General features: G+C 42.3%; 2 long non-coding RNA genes across 2 annotated transcripts in view; both read right to left on the bottom strand.

Moving 5' to 3' along the window:
• The window catches only part of LOC306664408, a 1,052,029-nt gene that overhangs the window by 470,421 nt on the left and 562,689 nt on the right, over nt 1-18,919 (bottom strand). The gene's annotated exons all lie outside the window — the stretch shown is intronic.
• Nucleotides 16,291-17,343, bottom strand: LOC306664059. The gene is made up of 2 exons (XR_013764623.1): nt 17,022-17,343; nt 16,291-16,421 (listed from the first exon to the last, which is right to left on the bottom strand). It is a non-coding gene; the product is annotated as an uncharacterized lncRNA (long non-coding RNA).

Below are 18,919 nucleotides of genomic sequence, written 5' to 3' on the forward strand. Positions count from 1 at the left end.
TACCCAGTCCCACCCTGGCCTCCCCCCTAGAGTCCCTGCTGGACCATGGCCACGTGGTCCTGAGGCTCCTGTTGTCAGGCGGAGTCAGTGACACCCCCACACACACCTGGCCCCCAGGATAATCGGTTACTGATGAGCAGTTTTTAGGATGTGCAAAGACTGAGAGAGAGGGAAACGGTCTGATAGCTGAGCTTCACAGACACCCAGGACATCATTCATTCGGAATCGAAGGGCAGTCCAGGAGCCCTGCTCCCACCCTCAAATCTCAATCACAGTTTCTGAGTCATTCTCTGGGACAATGAGCCTAGAGTTTCTCCACCTTTGAGATAACTCATCTTTCCTCCATCCCCACTTCCACTATTTCTGTCCGTGCTAACCAATGTCCCTCTACAATCCGTGCCTCAAGCTTCTGATGCCTTCTCTCGGTGGCCTCTTTCCTTGGTCCCATTCAATATCAGCTTTCCTCTCAGCACCTCACAAACTCCCTACCCACAGGCTATGATGTGTTCAGCCTATCTCCATGACAAAACACTCATACCAGACACCTCACAGGACACTGGTAAAGTGACAAGAAGCTGCCTTTGGATTAGGGGACTAATTCCAGACTCAGTCAATTAATTTAATTGAAGCCACATATGCAGAGCCATGGGATCTAATCCACTCATTCATTTGACAAATAGGTCATATCATTTATGTCAAGCATGGAGAAACGGCAATGACATTAAAAAACACAAGCCTTTGCCTTCGTGAACCTCACCTTCTCCTGGGGCTGGAGGACTGACAAAATATAAAGTAAAACACAAGATCATGATTGATTGATTGATGTGATAGAGAAAAAACAGGCCAAACAGGGGATAGGGAGTGCCTGGAAGAGGGAAGTGTGTGTCAGTATTCAATTAGTGACTGAGAAGGCCCATGTGTGAAAGTAACGTGTGACTCATAAAAGACAAAGGAGGTGAAAAGGTCAAGAAGGAGCCCCCCGTGGGGCTCTGAGCATGGCAGACATGTTAAGACTTGAAATGATAAGTGTCGGGCAGTGTCACTTGGTACTGGCATGGTCAGTAAGGAGAGTTATGGGGAAGCACTGCCCTCTAGGAGCTGACAGACCAGAGGAAGACATGTCCACAGGCACCTAGGGCAGTATATGACACTTGATTAGGTCAGATCTACTGGAGCCCAGTGGGCGTTTAGGGGACCCAGAGTGCAAGCACCCAAGCTGTCTGACCTGCCCCCATGATCCCAAAGTTTACAGTGAAAGCCAGCATGCTACTGTTTTCCAATTAGGAATGATCTAATTCAGTGGCTTTAAAGTTTTAGGGTCCATCAGAATCACTCAAAGTCCTTGTGAAAACTCACAATACTGGTGATTCAGTAGGTGTTTTAGTCAGCTTTTTTGCTATGGTGACTAAAGGACCCGACCAACACAATTATAGGGGAGGAAAAGTTTATTAGAGGGCCCACAGTTTCAGAGATCTTAATCCATAGAAGGCCAGCTCCATTCCTCAGGGCTGGAGGTGAGGCCGAACCTCCTGACAGAAGAGTGTTGGCAGAGGAATGCAGCTCACATGATGATCAGGCAGGAGAGAGAGAGAGGTAGAGAGAGAGAGAGAGAGAGAGAGAGAGAGAGAGAGAGAGAGAGAGAGAGAGAGAGAGAGAGAGAGAGAGAGAGAGAGAGACAGAGAGACAGAGAGACAGAGAGAGACAGAGAGAGAGACTCCACGCTCCCGATAGAAAATATATACCCCATAGCCGTGTCCCCAGTGAACCACTCCCTCCAACACATCTCACCTGTCTCCAGTTACCACTCAGTTAATCCCATCAGGGATCAGTTCACAGATCAGGTTAAGGCTATAACCCAATCATTTCTCCTCCAAACCTTCTTGCATCTTCTCGCACATCTGCCTTTGGGTGACACGTAACATCCAAACCGTAACAGTAGGTCTAGGGTAGAGGCCTCAAAATTAGCATTCTGAACCTTTTCACAGGTGACGCTCATGCTCTTGATTCAGGTACCAACTGCAAAAACCACTGTTTTCATCTAATTCCTTTCCATCATACCCTCCAGCCCTTCTAACTCTGCCCCTGTTCTTCTCTCTGTTTAAAATGGCCTACATACTCTGCTTTTCTTCTTTCTGCTTTTCCTTCAAGGCAAGTAAGGAGTTCACTTCCTACAAGAAATCTTCCCTGACTCTTCCAAACAATATCTTTCACACTCTCCCCTGAATATTTTCCCTCTATTTTTCATTCCATCTCATGACTATAAATAGTTATGGATTCTAAGCAGCCAAGAGTAATTTCTCCAGTTCCTCATATCTGGTTAAATAAAATTTTTGAACCTCCCCTTGTTTCTCCTGACATTTGTGAGTGGAAGACCCCCTCTGGGGAAGACCTCCAACTTGTCCTTCCTAAGCTTCCAGCATGACAGGGTTAGGGAACATACAATTTGACTACAGAAGACTGGGGAGGATTGGCCCCACTTGGTAGTGGTAGGGGTGAGGGTGAAATGAGTCTGGTAAGGTATAAGAAGGATCATTTCCTCAAAGCCCTGTGGTCCCTCAAAGTTTAGTCTTTAACTTAGGAGCAATGCCGTCACTGCAGGGTTTTAAGCAGAGAGCAGCTGGGTCAGCTTTCTCTTTGTGAAGATCATTCTGGCAGCTGTAGAGAGCTGATGAGCAGGATGTAGAGGGGGCTAAAAAACTGGAGTAGAGGAGAGCACTGTGCTGATCCAGGAGAGAAGGATGGTGACTGAAGGTGGTGACCGAGGAGAGAAGTGGGGACATTGGAGTGGGTTTTACAGGGTAGCATTCACAAGACCGAGTGACGAGTTGAATGAAAAAGTAACAAGAGAGAATAATGAAAAATGGTGCCTGTACATCTGACTTGGGCACCTGAATAGATGTTGAGGTTATTAACTAGGATGTGGGATTTGGGGGCAGATGAAATCAGTTTTAGGAGATATAGGAATGAGGGGAAGGACTGTTCAAAAGTAGAGGACAACTGCCCCTGTTCATAGATTCCTGGGAAACAACCACCCCAAGGTGACATTAAGGAAAAAGTAGAAAGAAGGGTGAGCAGTAGTCAGTGGGGTGAAGCCTCTGGAAGAGACCTGAGGGCGTGTGACCCAGAGCCTGGTAGGAGGATGAGCCTTGTCAGTAGTGAAGCCACCACTTGAGTTCCTGAAATGGAAGGTAGGAGGCAGCCACAGGTGTGCACGCACACAGGTCTTCTTGACTTGCAACCCCTGGGAGTCCTGCCTTTCCCTGCGTACACTGGTGTCTGATCCATTCAGCCTGTGTGACCCTCAGCTAGTTGGTGAGTTAGTACTTGCATTTAGTGGGACCAAATAGTTGGTCTTGAACTAGTGAATCTCTGTGCCTCAAGTTCTTCACCTGTTCATTGGAGACAAACAACCTCAAAGGGTTGCTGTGGGGATGAAGGGAACTAGTTGCCAGTTGGATGAGAACAGTGCCTGGCAGCTAAAGAACTGTTTGAGGTGTTCACGAGCCTCCTCACTGGACTCTGGGCGCATGAGGACAGATGCCATATTTACCTGGAGTGCTCCAGGGCATTCTCTTAGGCAGAGGCAGACTTTCTGCTTCTGCCCCTTTCAAAACCATGGAACTTACTTTCTTTCCATTGATTAAATTCCTATTTTCAATTTTTCTTCATTTGCCAAATCAAAAATAATAAACAAACAGTGTGATCTTGCACCCTTAAGCTGCCCAGCACTTGAAAAAAATATCCTGGCATCTCCAATTACCAAAATCGGTGGGATTTGACATCATGGAATCTGCATTTCTAATCCTGGTCTGGTTAAAAAAAAAAAAAAAGCAGGGTCGGGGACACCAAATTTGCAGTGAATATGACTAGATTTTAGTCCTGGCTCTACTTCTAAATGGGCAACTTTGGGTACCTCCTTGAGCTTTCATTTCTTCTTCCATAAAATGAGGACAGTAAAACCTGTTCATAGAGTTACTATAAAGTTCAAAAAAGCTAGCACAGGGCAAAGCACTCTGAAAGGCATGCAGTGCAATGGTTGGATATAGGATAGTTTTATGGGGCTCTGAACTAGGAGCTGCTAGCCCAGTTTTATTGGTGACTGAACCCTCAAAGGATTTTCCTGAATCCTCCACCATAACTGTTAAACATCCCTAAGAAGACTTTCATAACCTATATTGCTCTTTTATTACACACCATCCCCGTAAAAGGAAGTGGTATGTATCTGAGTTAAACCCATATGCTCACCACCTCTTTTGTCAGGGTACTACTTGTCTTTGTCTCCAACTGACCTTAGTTTCAAAAGGCAAAACCTTGGCAATCTGGCATCTGAAGAACTTGAGTTCTGCCAATCCAGGATTTCATCAACTTTTAGTGGGATTTCTTAACCCTTTGCTCAGCAGCCCACAATGAGGCATCCTTATAAAATAGCTTCCCACAGACCACCCCCTAACTCAGGGGGGCTGCCCATTATTCTCCTCTTGAAAATCTGGTCTCCTTCCCAGCAATGGTCTCTGAGGAGAGTGAGGCCTGCTTCTCCCTGGCTCCTTCTAATACCCCGGGCACCACTGTGGCTGAGCCAGCTGAGTCCCAGCATGACTTGTGAGCCAGAGGGAAATTTATAGTCAAGGAAAACAGAGCTTTTGTCCATCATGCAGTTCACCTAAGATCATTGCAGAAGGAGGCAGCCAGAAAGCTCAGATTGAGCCCTGTTCTGTGGTAGGAACCCGTGGACTTCTACTATTGGTATTCTCTTTGAATTTAAATCCTATCATTCACAGATACTTTCTTATTTGTATGTAAGATACTTTTCTTATTGGTATGAACTACTTTTCCTTAATCCTGAGCTAGAAGGGCTAAATCCAGTGGTTCCTCACAGATACAAAGTGGGGCTCTGTTCTGTACCCAGCCAACTCTGATCTGTTGGGTACCTCATTTTTGCCTCCCACACCTTCATTTCCCATTTGCTCTCTGAAGTCCTTCTTGGCATGAGTATGCATGGAGTGATCAGCAGCTGTTTAAATCAACCAGATGCCAGGCACTGTAGCACCTGCCTATAATTCCAGTGACTGAGGCAGGAGGCTCACAAGTTCAAGGCCAGATTGGTCAACTTAAAGAGATCCATGCTGAAATTTAAAAAAAAATAAAATAAAAAATAAAAAGAACTGGGGATATAGCTTGGTGATAGAATACCCCTGGGTTCAATCCTCCATTCTGTAAAAATTAAAAAAATAAATAATCAACTTTGGACTCTGCAGGCATGGAGCCCTCTTTGTATTTATTTTTATGTTCTTAAATTGACAGTACAAGTCTTAATGCTATGACTCTCTCTCTCAACTGAAGGCCAAATCTTTTCTCTCTTGTCCCTGTGTCATTTGCCCTGGGCCCACAATACTCTCAGCTACTATTGTACCCAGTATGGCCTCAGCTCTGCAGAGGAGAAGGCAGCAGGACTGAGGGAATCTCCTAGGCTGGTAACCACAGCTCTGAGCCCTCTACTCCATCATGGGCCTCTGAGAGCCAGTGGGAAGCAGAAGTCAAAGAATGTTTTATCAATTCTTCATTTAATATTTAGACTTTAATAACTTTTTAAGTATTTACTTGAGTTGAACCTGTTTTCAGATTCCAGGCAGCTGCTATAAACCTGTATTTGGGCAAGTAATGACATCTATAGAATCCAACTAGGTGGGGAATGGTGGACATGCCTATAATTCCAATTACTTGTAGTCAGGGTGGTGAAGCAGAAGGATTGAAAGTTCAAAGCCAGCCTGGGAAACTTAGCAAGGCCTTTCTCAGAACTAAAAATAAAAAGTGCTGGGAGTATAGTTCAGTGATGGAGTGCTTGCCTAGTACTACACACACACACACACACACACACACACACACACACACACACACACACAAAGGGTCTGAGCACTGAGCCCCGAGTAGTGAGGCTTCATGCATGCAAAGCAAGTGTTCTACCACTGAACTATATCCCCAGCCTGCTTCCCTTCCCTCCAAAAGAACATCCAAAGTCCTAAGCAAGTTTCCCCTCCTTCCAACATTAGCCTCCTCTAAGCCCGCAGGTTCCAATTTGTGTGTTTTACATGGGCCTGAACTGGGATACTTTCTAGCCACTCCTCTCCTTTCTTGGTTCCAGGTCTCATGCTTAGCTGTCTCCAGACACCTGGCCTGAAGAAGACAAGCAGGGGACTTGAGGTCAGACCACCATTTGTCCATTTTTGTCCTTGTGCTTTTTCCCATTTGTTTCCTCCAGGACCCCAACAAGAACCAATGCTCAGGTCTTCAAGTTCACTTCACCTCTCTGGTATCCCCCAAAGCACAAATCAAACATTCCCTCACTTCCCCCTGAATCCCCACACCCTTTTTTCCCTGTCCTCAGTAGAACTTAATCTTTTCCTGTGGCCCATTTCTCTAGGACCCAGTGTAGGGGTTAAAAGCTGGGACTCTGGAGATAGAAATATTTTCAGCAAATCCTGGGACGTTGTTGTGAACCAGACAGGGTGATGGATGTTAGTTTCTCCAGGTGCGAATTCTAGTTTTTCTGCTTACTACCTAGCTATAAACTCGGGTAACTGTCTAACCTCTTGGAGTCTTAGGCTTCTTATCTATAAAATGGGACTAATCAAGTTTACCATGATGGTTAATTTGGTATGTCAACTTGCATGGCCTACAATGCCAATATTTGGTCAAACATTATTCTGTATGTTCTTGTGAGGATATTTTAATATGAAATTAACATTTAAATTGGTGGACTTTAATCCCAGCATGGTAGGGCATACCTGTAGTCCCACCTACAAGGGAGGCTGAAGTGGGAGGCTTACCTGAGCCTAGGAGTTTGAGGCCAGCTCAGACAACATAGTGAGATCTCATTCAATAAAAAAATAAATATTCTAAAATAAGGACTGGGGATATAACTCTTTGGTAGAGCACTTGCCTAGCATGCATGAGCCCTTGGGTTCAATCCCTAGCACTGAAAAAAGAAATTGGTGGATGTTAAGTAGAGTGCTTTCCATAATATGGGCGGGTCTCATCCAATCAACTAAGGCTTCAATAGAATGACATTTGACTTCTCCATTTCCAACCCACAGTAAGAAGGAATTCTGGGGTTGGAGTAGCTCTGTGGTAGAGTTCTGGTCCTGGGTTTGATCCCCAGAACTGCGAGAGAGAGAGGGAGAGAAAGGAGGAGGAGTGGGGGGGGGGAGGAGGAGGAGGAGGAGGAGGAGAAGAAGGAGAAGGAGAGGAAGAAGAAGGAGGAGGAAGAGAGGGAAGAGAAGGAGGAAGAGGAGAGGGAAGAGGAGGAAGAGGAGGATGGTAGGGGCAGGGAGGAGGTGAAGAGGAGGAGGAGAAGGAATTCGGTAGCAGATTGCCCTTGGATTTGAATGGCAACACGGCAACATTAGCTCTTCCCTGGGTCTCCAGTCTGCTGGACTACCCTGAAGATTTTGAACTTGATTCTTAAAATCTGTCACATACACACATCCTATTGGTTCTATTTCTCTGGAGAACCCCAAATTATTGATCTACCTATCTCCCTTGCAAGAATAAGTTTCATTATGACTAGTAACTGCTGCTATTTCTTGAGTGCTTACAGTGTGCCCCACATCTTGCTAAGGGATTTGCCACGCCATTATTTCATTTAATCCTAACCACAACCTTATGAGCTAGGTACTATTATTGTCCCCTGTGCACAGTGAGGGAAGCAATGCTTAGAGGGATTTAAATCACTCACAGCTAGGAAAGAGTAGAACTGTGATTTGAATTTTAACCACTGTACTCACTGCCTCTCAATTGAGTGCCTAACAGATGCTTCTCTTGCCCAATAAATGTTCTATTCCACCCCCACCCCAAAATAGTTGAAACACATTCATTTATTTTAACCAGGTTTTTTTATTTTAAAATAGATTTTTTTTCATCATCTGGTTTCATGTTGCCCAGGAGCTGTCAGGAAAGAGACCGCATTCCTCACACCACCCTACATAGACTCTCCTGGGGGTCCGGCAATCCCCTTCACCTTCCTGCCTCCATCTGCAGAGTTGGAAGGCAGCCCTGCCACTCAGGCCAGTGGAGACTCCTGGAAATCAGCCCCTCCTGCTCCCCTCCAGTGAGCAATGTCATCTTGTGCTACAAAATTTCTAGTGTCCCCGCTGCAAAAGGGAGTAAACTGGCTCCTTCCTGGATGGTGGAGTGCTTGAGGGAGGGAATTGTAAACATGACCAGAGACCCAGACTTTGTACAGGTCATTTCAAACCTGTTCATTTAAATCCCTTTTAAACTGATAAGCTCATATACAAAGCCAAGATGTTTGAGTGGCTGGTTTCCAGTACAGCAGAAGGTGGGAAGAACTACAGTTTGCAGGGTGCTACTGCCAGAGAAATGAAACTGAAATTCACTATCAGGTTTAACCCTGACTGCCCCAATGTCATTGTGTGCTGAGGAGGCACCTACCCTGCTCTGGAGAGTCAAGAGCCCCCAGTAAGGGCTGGGGTTGTGACTCAGTGGTGGAGCACTTGCCTAGCATGTATGAGGCCCTGGTTTGAGTCTCAGCACCATAAATAAATAAATAAATAAATAAATATCCATTGATAACTAAAAATATATTTAAAAAAATAAAATTAAAAAAGGAGCCCCACAGTAAGATGCTTCTAAGTCCTTCTGTAGTGGTTATCTTGGCTCACCTTGCTAGTGGAAGAAATTTTTCCAGAAAATTACCTGCATTCATGAGCAATATTTCTTTTTTCTTATGGTGGGGTTGGAACCCAGGGCCTCGTGTGTGTGCCAGGCAAGTGCTCTACCACTGAGCAACATTCCCAGCCACAATGAACCTTTTTTTTTTTTTTTTTTTTTAAGTTGGAAAGATAAGGACCAAATAGAGAATAAAAAAAAAAAAAAACTTAGGGGGCTGGGGATGTGGGGATGGAGTTCAGTGGTAGAGCACTTGCCTAGCTTACACAAAGTACTAGGTTTGGTTTCAAGCAACATAAAATAAACATTAAAAAATTAGAAAACCCTCCTGGAACAGGTAAATGTGCCCTACAAACAAATTTCCTTATATGCAAATTAGAATAAGTTAAATGCAGGTTCTCTTTACTATGCCTCTCTGAACACTTTGCTGAAAGTTTTGCCTACATTATCTCCCTTGATGTTCCCACAACCCTTTGAAGTGGATATGACTTGACACATATGCCTTAGCAGCCCAAGGGACAAAGGGACTTGCCCAGGGTCACAAGGCTACAAGTAACAAAATTGCTACTCCCGGTTTTCCCAGCAGAGCAGCATCTCCAAGAATGAGGGCCTGGTAAACACAGGGAGGGCCGCGACTCTTAAAATCTTTTGTTCTTCTGCAAACTGTGTCAAGAAGGAATGCATGAAAATTCTAGAATCTGTCTGCTTCTCTAACTGAATTCATTCATTCACTCACTCATTCAGCCAGCCAGAGTCGAGTACTTCCTCTAAGTGTCAGGCCTGTTCTCGTGCTAGAAATAAGACATGGTCTGTGGTCTGGGTCACTATTATGTAGAGTGCCAACTTCAGTAAAACTTTCCCTGAAGGATCTAACTTTATCCTTGTGACAAAAACTCAGAGCACTGATTTTTACCAAGAAATGCCCTTCTTCCTACAGCCTTCTGATCTTGTTTGGCAAGCAATAGTATTGGTATTAACTCATTGAAAGCTCATGCTTCTTAAACGAGATAGACTGAAGGAGGTTATTATGCACTTACCACTCAATAAACACACTCTGACTTCATGAAAACTACTTGTTACCTAATAAGTTCCCTATAGAATCAAACTGTTCACACTTAGGCAAATAATCACTTTTATTTTTAAGTACTGAATTGCATGCTCTGTAAGTAGAATAATTGTGGGTGGTTGTCTGGGAAAGTGCATTCCACAAGGAGGTAGGAACAGAGGAACATTATTTTTATTATAAGACTTAAGTGTTATTACTACCTCCTTCCAGTTGTTTGTTTTGAGACAGGGCTCACTAAGTTCTTAGAGCCTCGCTAAGTTGCTGAAACTGGCCTCCAACTTGTGATCCTCCTGCCTCAGCCTCCAGAGTCATCGGGATGACAGGCATGAGCCACAACACCTAACTCCCCAGGTTTTTTTCCCCATACTTTTTATTGATGCATTATAGTTGTACCTAATGGTGGAATTTGTTGTTGCATATTAGTATGCATATACAATATAACAATGTACTTTGGCCAATATCCCTCCTCCTTCCAGTTTTAATAAAGGTAAACACATGGAGAAAAGAAAAAATTATATGCTATATTTTTCTATCACTTTTTCCCTCCAGATCTAAATCTGGACTGCAGATCCGTTCATGTAGGCTGACTATATATGGTGTAGCTTGAAATTCTACTGTCTTGTGTTCCTGCAAACCCAGGAAAATTAGAAATGTCTGCCAGAGACATGCACATTCACTTTAAAGATTTATTTCCAAATTCCATGCAATCTCTCTCTCTTTCTCAGACAACAGTATGTTGGGCTGTAAAGGAAAATTAGGGAACTCTGAGGGAGGTTGGTGACCTCTGTCTTTTATTCCTTAGAGTTTTCAGGTTCTCATAACACAAGACTTGTTAAATATCTCCTAAAGCCACACAGCTCTAGAAGTTTGGAGAAGAAGGAAAAGATGTAGGAATTAAACCAGTTGCCAATTTGATGCCCATGGTACTTCACTAATATGGGGTCAGTCATGGGGGAAGTGTAATGGCAGGGGCAAAATTATAAGTCAATGAACACCCTCCCTTCCTGGGCTGCAGGATCCCACGCTCAACTTCTTTAGTTGGCTGCCCTCAGCCTTGTTTGACCTTGAAGTTATACCTGCAGGGTGAGGGAGGAGCCATGTGCTTCCCTAAGTAGTGCCTGGCACTTTGCCAGGAGGCCCAGGTGCCTGTTGGCATCCTAGGTGGCTATGACAGACTCCCCATGTGCTCAAGTTCCAGTCATGGTTGGCCTGAGCCCAGAGAGAGAGAGGGTTCTTGAAGCCCTGTACCCTGAGCGAAGTTCCTTGGGGGAAACTTCTAGAGGTACATGTGGGGTACTGACACCTCTGTCTTTCTCTGAGGTAAGCTCTGTAACCACCCCACCATCCTACCACCTAATTACAGGCTTAAATCTTGGGGCCTGCCCCACTCTCGAAGACAGCACATCCCTCAGGCTGGCACCACATGCTGACATACCCAAATCTCTCTCTCCACCTGGCCTGTCGCCTGATATAAAACACTCTTTCCTATAGGCCCAGCAAATACCTATGGAAAGGTGTTGGGAGGGTATAGTGCCAACCTGGACTGAATGGCCTTTAGACTACTCATTTGTGTTGATGCCACAAGGAAGCAGGATTTTTTTTTTCCCCCTTTGGTGCTGGGGATTGAACCCAGGGACTTGTGCTTGCAAGGCAAGCACTCTACCAACCCAGCTATATCCACAGCCTGGAAGCAGGATTTTTGAGAGGAGAGCAAGACTTGTCAGAGATGGATGTCTGCTGGCAGAAGTGACTTAGGCCAATTTGTTGCACTAGGTGCTCCACAGACATATGACTAGGAACGGTAGGGGAGGGAAAAGATTTTGTGACAGAGGCCGGCAGGTCTAGGGAACCTGGTAGCTGGCAATTCCTGGCTGTGTCCAACCCACCAAATGTGCACCCTACCTGACAGACTTTTATGTTTGTTTCTTGTTTTCATTTGAAGAGAAGAACTTTCTAACATGTTGGCAATTAATTTAATTATTTTCAATCTCTGTGTGGGCCTAAATGAAATTGTGAGAACTAGTTGACCACTAAACCATAGTGAAGTGGAAGTCTGCCCAGGACCATATGTGCTTCCGGAGGCAGCAGAAACACCTTTTTTTTTTTTTCCCCAGTGTGAACGCATAATACAAAATTATTTAACCAGCAAGAGGCCTGCATTTATTTATTTAATTATTTATTATCAGAGATTGAACCCAGGGGTACTTAACTACTGAGCCACATATTCAGTCCATTTTATTTTTTATTTCAAGACAGGGTCTCATTAAGTTGTTCAGGGCCTTGCTAAGTTGCTGAGGCTGATTTTGGACTCGCAATCCTTCTGCCCCAGGCTCCGGAGTTGCTGGGATTATAAGTATGCCCAGCTCTGCAGGAAGTCTTCTTAATAACCAATCAAACCCATTTAAGATAAGAGCCAAGTGCAGTATTGTCAGCCTCTTTACACTTCAGACCCTTATCTTAACCCTGAAAACAATTCAATCCATTCTTTTCTTTTTCTTTTTTTTTTTTTTTTTTTTTTTTGCCTCCTCTAACTCAAAGGAGGAAAATGCAAAGCCACCCCAGAAAAGTTTCTTTGGAGAGACAGCATTGAGATTTCTAGGGAGACTTTTGCCTCTAAGATCATTTGTCAGCAATATTTCAAGTGGATCACCAATCCAGTAATGTTTTGAACTTAAACAAAGGCCCTGAATGCCCTCCAATGAGGTTTTTAGCTTGATTCCATTCTTCGGCTTACTAAGAAAAATGTTTCGTTATGGTTTAGATATGAGGTGTTCCCCTAAAGCTCATGTGTGAGACAATGCAAGAATTCTGAGGTGAAATGATTGGGTTATGAGATTCTTAAGCTAATTAGTGCATTAATTCACTGATAGGAATGAACTAACAGGTAAGTATAGGCAAGTAGGGTGAGGTTGTAACAAATCAGTCACATGCTTTTTGGGTTTATATTTTGTCTCCAGTGAACAGAACACTCTCTACTTCCTGTTGTCATGTCCTGAACTGCTTTCCTTCACCAAACCCTGCTGCCATGATGTCCTGTCTCACCTTGGGCCAGGCCCAGAATTATGGAATCAGCTGACTATGACTGAGACCTCTGAAACTGTGAACCAAATGAACTTTTCCTCCTCTAATTGTTCTTGTCCAGTCTTTTGGTCACAGTAATGAAAAAGCTGACTAAATCATTTTTATAGTGGTTTTATAGAGTTCAAAACCAAAAGGGTCTGATCATTTATCTAGCAGATATCTTGTGCCTCAATTTCTTCTTAAAAATTAGCGGAATAGACCTAAGTTCTCTAGGGACCAACAGCCTCTGACAGTTGTCTGCTTAAATCACCTCCCTTGTTGGCACTCAGAAATACCCTGGGTAAAAGTGCAAAGTGCTTCCTGGAATTATCTGCATTTTTTCAGCCACCTCTGGGTACCTGATGCCCTCTAGCTGAACCCTAGATGCCCCAGGGACACTTTAATTAAAAAGTTGGGTCATTTCACTAAGTGATGGAGAATATTATAAATATCACTGGCACCAAAAAAAAAAAAAACAAAAAAAACAAACAAACAAAAAAACCAAACAAACAAAAAAAAAAACCATGAATGGATTGTGCATTTTTTTTTCTCTTGAAGTTTCATAATGTGCTAACTGCTGATTCTAGAGGTCACATCCAGGACTCTGCTGAATGCCATTGAATGTTCAGTGTTTGGAACTCTCTGCTCATCCTGACTTGGAAGCAAGTTTATTTATCCAGTATAAAAGGAAGTATTTGAACACAGAGCGTGGTTCTCTTCAAGTTTTAGAAGCAGCAAGACTGGATGGACAACTTTTAGAATAAGAAGACATATTTCTCTGTCCTGAACACTACCTTGCCACCCTGACTAGACAATCAGAGCTGCATATGAACTCAACACTAAAAAGGATACTGACGTGATTTAAGTAGGCGATATATTTAGATGATAAATATGAGCCTTTTCTTTCTGCAAATTCTTTTCTGCAGCTATCTTCATTTGGTTATTGAGTTGTTTTGTTTTATTTCTGGTGCTGGGGATCAAACCCAGGGCCTCATGCATACTACCCAAATACTCTACTGCTGAGCTCCATCTCCAATCTTGGGTTATTTAGCTTTAAACCACTTTGTGAAATCAAACATGTAAACAATATTTTCATGGATGATTTTGCTATGAAACAAGAACAATGTTTCTATTACAGTATTGCCTAAGTGAATAAAATAACTTTCCCCACCCACTCTTATCATTTTACCTAAGTAATTTAGACCTACCTGTCCTTTCAGAATTACAGATTTGCATAAAAATTAGAGGAAGAGAAAAGTGGAAATGTAAGCTGCTATAGGGCATAGCCCATGGTTTATATTTCTTTCTTTCTAACCCTTGTCAACACTCAGTGTAGTATCCCCCATAAAGGAGGTGTCAGATCAATTGTTGAAGATACAGAACAATTGCATAGTAGAAAAGTGCAGCAACTACATGGTGCCTTAAGAATAAGAGTCAAATAATAGGAAGGCGAAAGGCTGTCTGCAGACTGGAACAACAACTGTCCCAACCCAGACTCTGGGTAGAGAAAGCATGCAGCAGGTCTTTCCATGCATCATTTGCTGAACTGGAGCCATGAGAGAGACTCTCCATAGAAAAGTTTCAGCTTGTTGCCAATTCATTTCCCCTCCATTAGGGAGCACTGAGTTCTCCCACTTCCCTGCAAAGGAGTTGAATGACCCTCTTCAATCCCTTCCTAGCTTTTTCTTTTTTCCCAACCAGGTAATCATTTTTGATCACTGCCCTCTTACAGCCTTGCATTAATAAGTCAAAAGCTGCAGATAGAGAAAACAGGGTCCAGTGAATTCTGTCCAAGCTCTCTTCTAAGCAAGTGAGTAAAAGCCAGCATTGTGCTGTGCCCTGTGACAGTGTTTTGTTGATGATACATGCAGTTTGATAATGCCCAGAGCACTGGAATTTTTCTTTTTCTGTTCTTACTGGTAACCTCTCATTCCTCTCCTTTTATTTATGCAGCTTGTGTTTTTCCTGACCCCTCTCCTTTGTCTTTGTCCCTAGACAGTGAAGCTGGTAGAATGTGTTGATGTAACTTTTGCCCCTGTCCTGGAGTTGGAGCCCCTGCAGCATGACCTGCTGCTCTGCTCTAGCTGGATTCATTCTCACCCAGTGGGCCTGTTCATAATGGGCAGCAACCATGAAAATCAAGTCCAGATTTCATTTTATTTCATGAGATTTTTTTTTTTTTGTGGGAGAGGGGACTGGATATTGAACACAGGGGCACTCACCACTGAGCTACATCCCCAGTACTTTTTTATTTCTATTTTGAGACAGGGTCTTGCTAAGCGACTGAGGCTGACCTGAAACGTGATCCTCCTGCCTCAGCCTCCTGAGTTGCTGGAATTACAGGCATGTGTCACCACATTTGTCTATTTCATGAAACTTTGCAGAAGTCAAGATGGTTGGCTGGTTGGAATGAAAACCCTCACATTGGAAGCATGTGGGTTAATTTGCCAAAGACTGCGCAGTGTTTTGTTTCTCAGCGATGTCACAGTGGATTCTCTTTCCAGATTTCATTGTAATATTTTACACAGTTCAGCAATACTACTGCTCTTTTTGGAAGGGGTCTGGAGGTATGGGAAATACCTACCACAGTGTATGTACTCATTAATTTACAGATAGGTCCTCTACTCAGGTGTAGCTTTCTATTGTAACCAGATGCTGTTTGGTCATCTGCCAAATATGTATATTATCAAACTTTTCATTCCCAGCAGGATTTACTGGCATCAAAGACCTTGGGAGAGGCAAGAAATCAATGTCAGAACCCCAGTTTGAGACAAGTGATACAGGATGCACCAAGAAACTAATTTGGGAGAGAATTGAGACTGGAATTAATCATTCATTGATAAGACAAATATTTATTGGGTGCCTAAAATATGCTGAGTGCTGTACAACAGTGCATAAAACTGGAGAGCTGGTAAACTAGAACAACAGATGAGTTATTAAGAGATCCAAGACTTCTCTGTGGAAGAAATGAAAATTACCTGTAAGAAGGAGGAGGTGACATATACCAGCTCAAGCTTGAGTCTTTCCTTTATCTTATTCTTTCTTTTTTCTGTTTGTTTCTTTCTTTATGTGTGTGTGTGTGTGTCTGGGTGTGGCCTAAAAATAGACTCTTCATTAGAGTTATCACTGAAAAATCAATGCCCTCCTCATATGAGATTACGAGAAGAAGGAAAGAGGGCATATGACCTCTCCCCTTCTGTGGCCCTTGGACACTAGATCCTGGAGTTTTTTTGTTTGTTTGTTTGTTTGTTTTTAAGGTCAAAGAACTTAAGTAAGAGAAACAAAACACAAGTGGAATTCCAAAACCTGGGTTTTGAGGACAAGTATTATAAAACTGTCCAAGAACCTGAAACAGATTGAAAATCCAGGGTTAGCTTGATTCTGTTGAAAACAGTATTATCACAGAGAAGCACTAATTTAAGTAGAAGAACTAGAAGAGGTTAAAGCAATGCTAAAAATAGAAGAGCAAGAAAGCCATATAAGATTTTAAAGTATTATTTTTTTTATTTGCTTACAAATAGTATAAAATTAGAAATAAAATAAAAGGGAGCTTGGCTCTTCTGGGATATTGAGAGGTTTAGAATGCCGGCAACATCATCTTCCAGTGATTCTGAAAAGAAATTGCATATGAATTGGGGCCTAATTTTCAAAATTTTGATCAAATGTTTTGTTGCTTTTAAAAATTTTTTCCATTTGTTCTAATTAGTTATATATGACAGTGGAAAGCATTTATACATTTTGATAAATCATACATACATGGAGTGTAATTTCTCATTTTCTGATTGTACATATTGTAGGATCACTTTGGTCATGCAGTCATGTTAAGTACATGAGGTAATAATATCTTGTTGTTTTTTGAAAAGACATTTCCACAGAGTGCTACAAATACTTTATTAGCATTTTCAGCTGGTTTTTTCTTTCTTTTTTAGAAGAGCTTCTTGTATCATTTTAATGAAACATTGTTTTATACTAATTAACAGATTAACAAGTTTATACTAATTAACATATTTTCTGAGATGATATAAACTCCAGACATTCAGAAGAACTCAATTCACCACATTTTAAAATTTTATTTATCTATATGTGTGTGTTTTACTGGGGATGCAACATAGCCATACTCTATCACTGAGCTGCATCCCCAGTTCCTTTTTATTTTGAGACAGGGTCTCACTAATTTGCCAAGGTGGCCTTGAACTTGTAGTCCTCCTACCTCAGCCTCCCAGATCTCTGTGATTACAGGTGTGTACCCCCATGCCAGGCTTCACTAACTCTCTTTTACTTTGCTTAATTTTATCTCCCCAAAAGTATTCAGTGCTTTTCACGATATTGTAGAATTCACTCTGAAAATGAAAACAATTTTTGTTTTAAATTAATTTAAATAAAACTGCCAGACAACACACAGCACTTTAGGAGGGAAGAAGGACTGAGGGTTTTGTGAAACATGAGTAAACATGAAAGATTTAAAATGACGCAGTTTCTCCTGGGTGTGTCTCCCCTCCCCCACGGCGCCTTGGGGCAGACCAGCAGGAGGTTCCTCTCTCTGACCCTTCAACACCCCCACCCTTGATCTGCATATGTGGTCTTTGTTCATATTAAATTCTCCTGGAAATAAAGAACAAAAGACCTGTTTAAAAAAAAAAAAAAAAACTCTGACACTCCAACATACTTTGAATACAGACATCTTAGAAAATGAGGAGCCTTCTCAAGCCAGTTGGTTGGTTAGGAAATGGTAGAGATCAAATGATAATCTTTATATGCAGTAGGTAAACACTTCCTGTTGATGCCATCACTTGCTGAGACCCAAATAGATCACCACCCATATAGTCAAATCTTTATTGAGCACCTACTTTATCCTGTATGAAGTTCAAATTCTAATTCTATGAAGTTCTTCATTCTTAGATTTTCAAAGTTTCTGGATAAGAAACACTAGCTTAGAATTCTACTCATGGAAGACGAACAGGTTTTTGATAGGTCTACCTTTCCACACTGAAGTCTTGGACCCTTTGAGGTAGCTTTGTTTGTGTGCTTTTATGGGAAGTAAAAGCAAAGTCTGTCTACTCCAGATACCAACATTTATTTTTAATCAAGGGGACAACAGAAACACAAATGAGGTAGCATTTGCTAAAGGCTCAATGGAAGAGAACAAATGAAAATATTTCATACAGAAATTCAGAGAAAAAAGTAAGATAAACGAATAGAAAACAACATAGGAATAGCTATTAGAGTAGTCCTGGTATGAGATGGTGAGAGTTCCAAACAGCGTGGTGGTGGTAACAAGGGAACCAAGAAGAAAGAAGAGACATCATTAAGAGCAGGAGTATGAAGACTCGCCGTTTCAGTGAATGGATGCTGGAGGAGATATCCTGGAGGAAAGCAACGTGATTGAGGTTTTGAATGCAAGTGACTGAAAATGTTTATAACAGGGTATGGAATTCAGAGGAAGATCCACTGAAAGTTAGAGAATATGGTGGAACTGGGTGCTTCTGGCTTTGTTGATGTAAGGTGACAGTTGATTCAGAACAATTTTACAGATATGTGGCAAAGTATTTTGTTAAGCACCTTTTAGATTTTATTTCATCAATACTTACAAGACTAACAAGGAACTGCAAAGCATTACCAAAACTGTAATGAAAACTAGTGCCTGGACCCAAACTCTGCTCCAAGTCCCTAGTTCTTTGTGATGACAACTAGCTGACAGTAACTTGGCATTTGTAGTGGGTCCTTTAGTGTTCAGGGAAAGGAATGTGTTTTTAGCAGAAGGTAAACATGCTGGAATTTGTAGTTCAGTGTATCTGTCTATGGAATAGGAGATGGGTTTCTCAGTGTGGGGGGCAAGGGGAGTGTGCACTCCAGTAAACTGGCTTATGCCGTTTACTACCAATGAGACTCCGATGATTCAAAGTAACAACTGTTCCTAGTATAGGGACTGGTACATGTAAGTATTTAATAAATCCATTTTTTGCAAAAAAGTAAGTAGTCACTAGTGTCCAGCATTGCTGAATCCTGGACATAGAGCAGTAAAGAATTACACCAAGTTCCAGCTGTCAAGAAGCTACTATTCTAAAGGGAGATGACCAACCATCAACAAATAATTCAGTATATGCTGGA

This window comes from Sciurus vulgaris (assembly GCF_902686455.1).
Source record: "Sciurus vulgaris genome assembly, chromosome: 6".
Taxonomy (NCBI): Eukaryota; Metazoa; Chordata; class Mammalia; order Rodentia; family Sciuridae; genus Sciurus; species Sciurus vulgaris.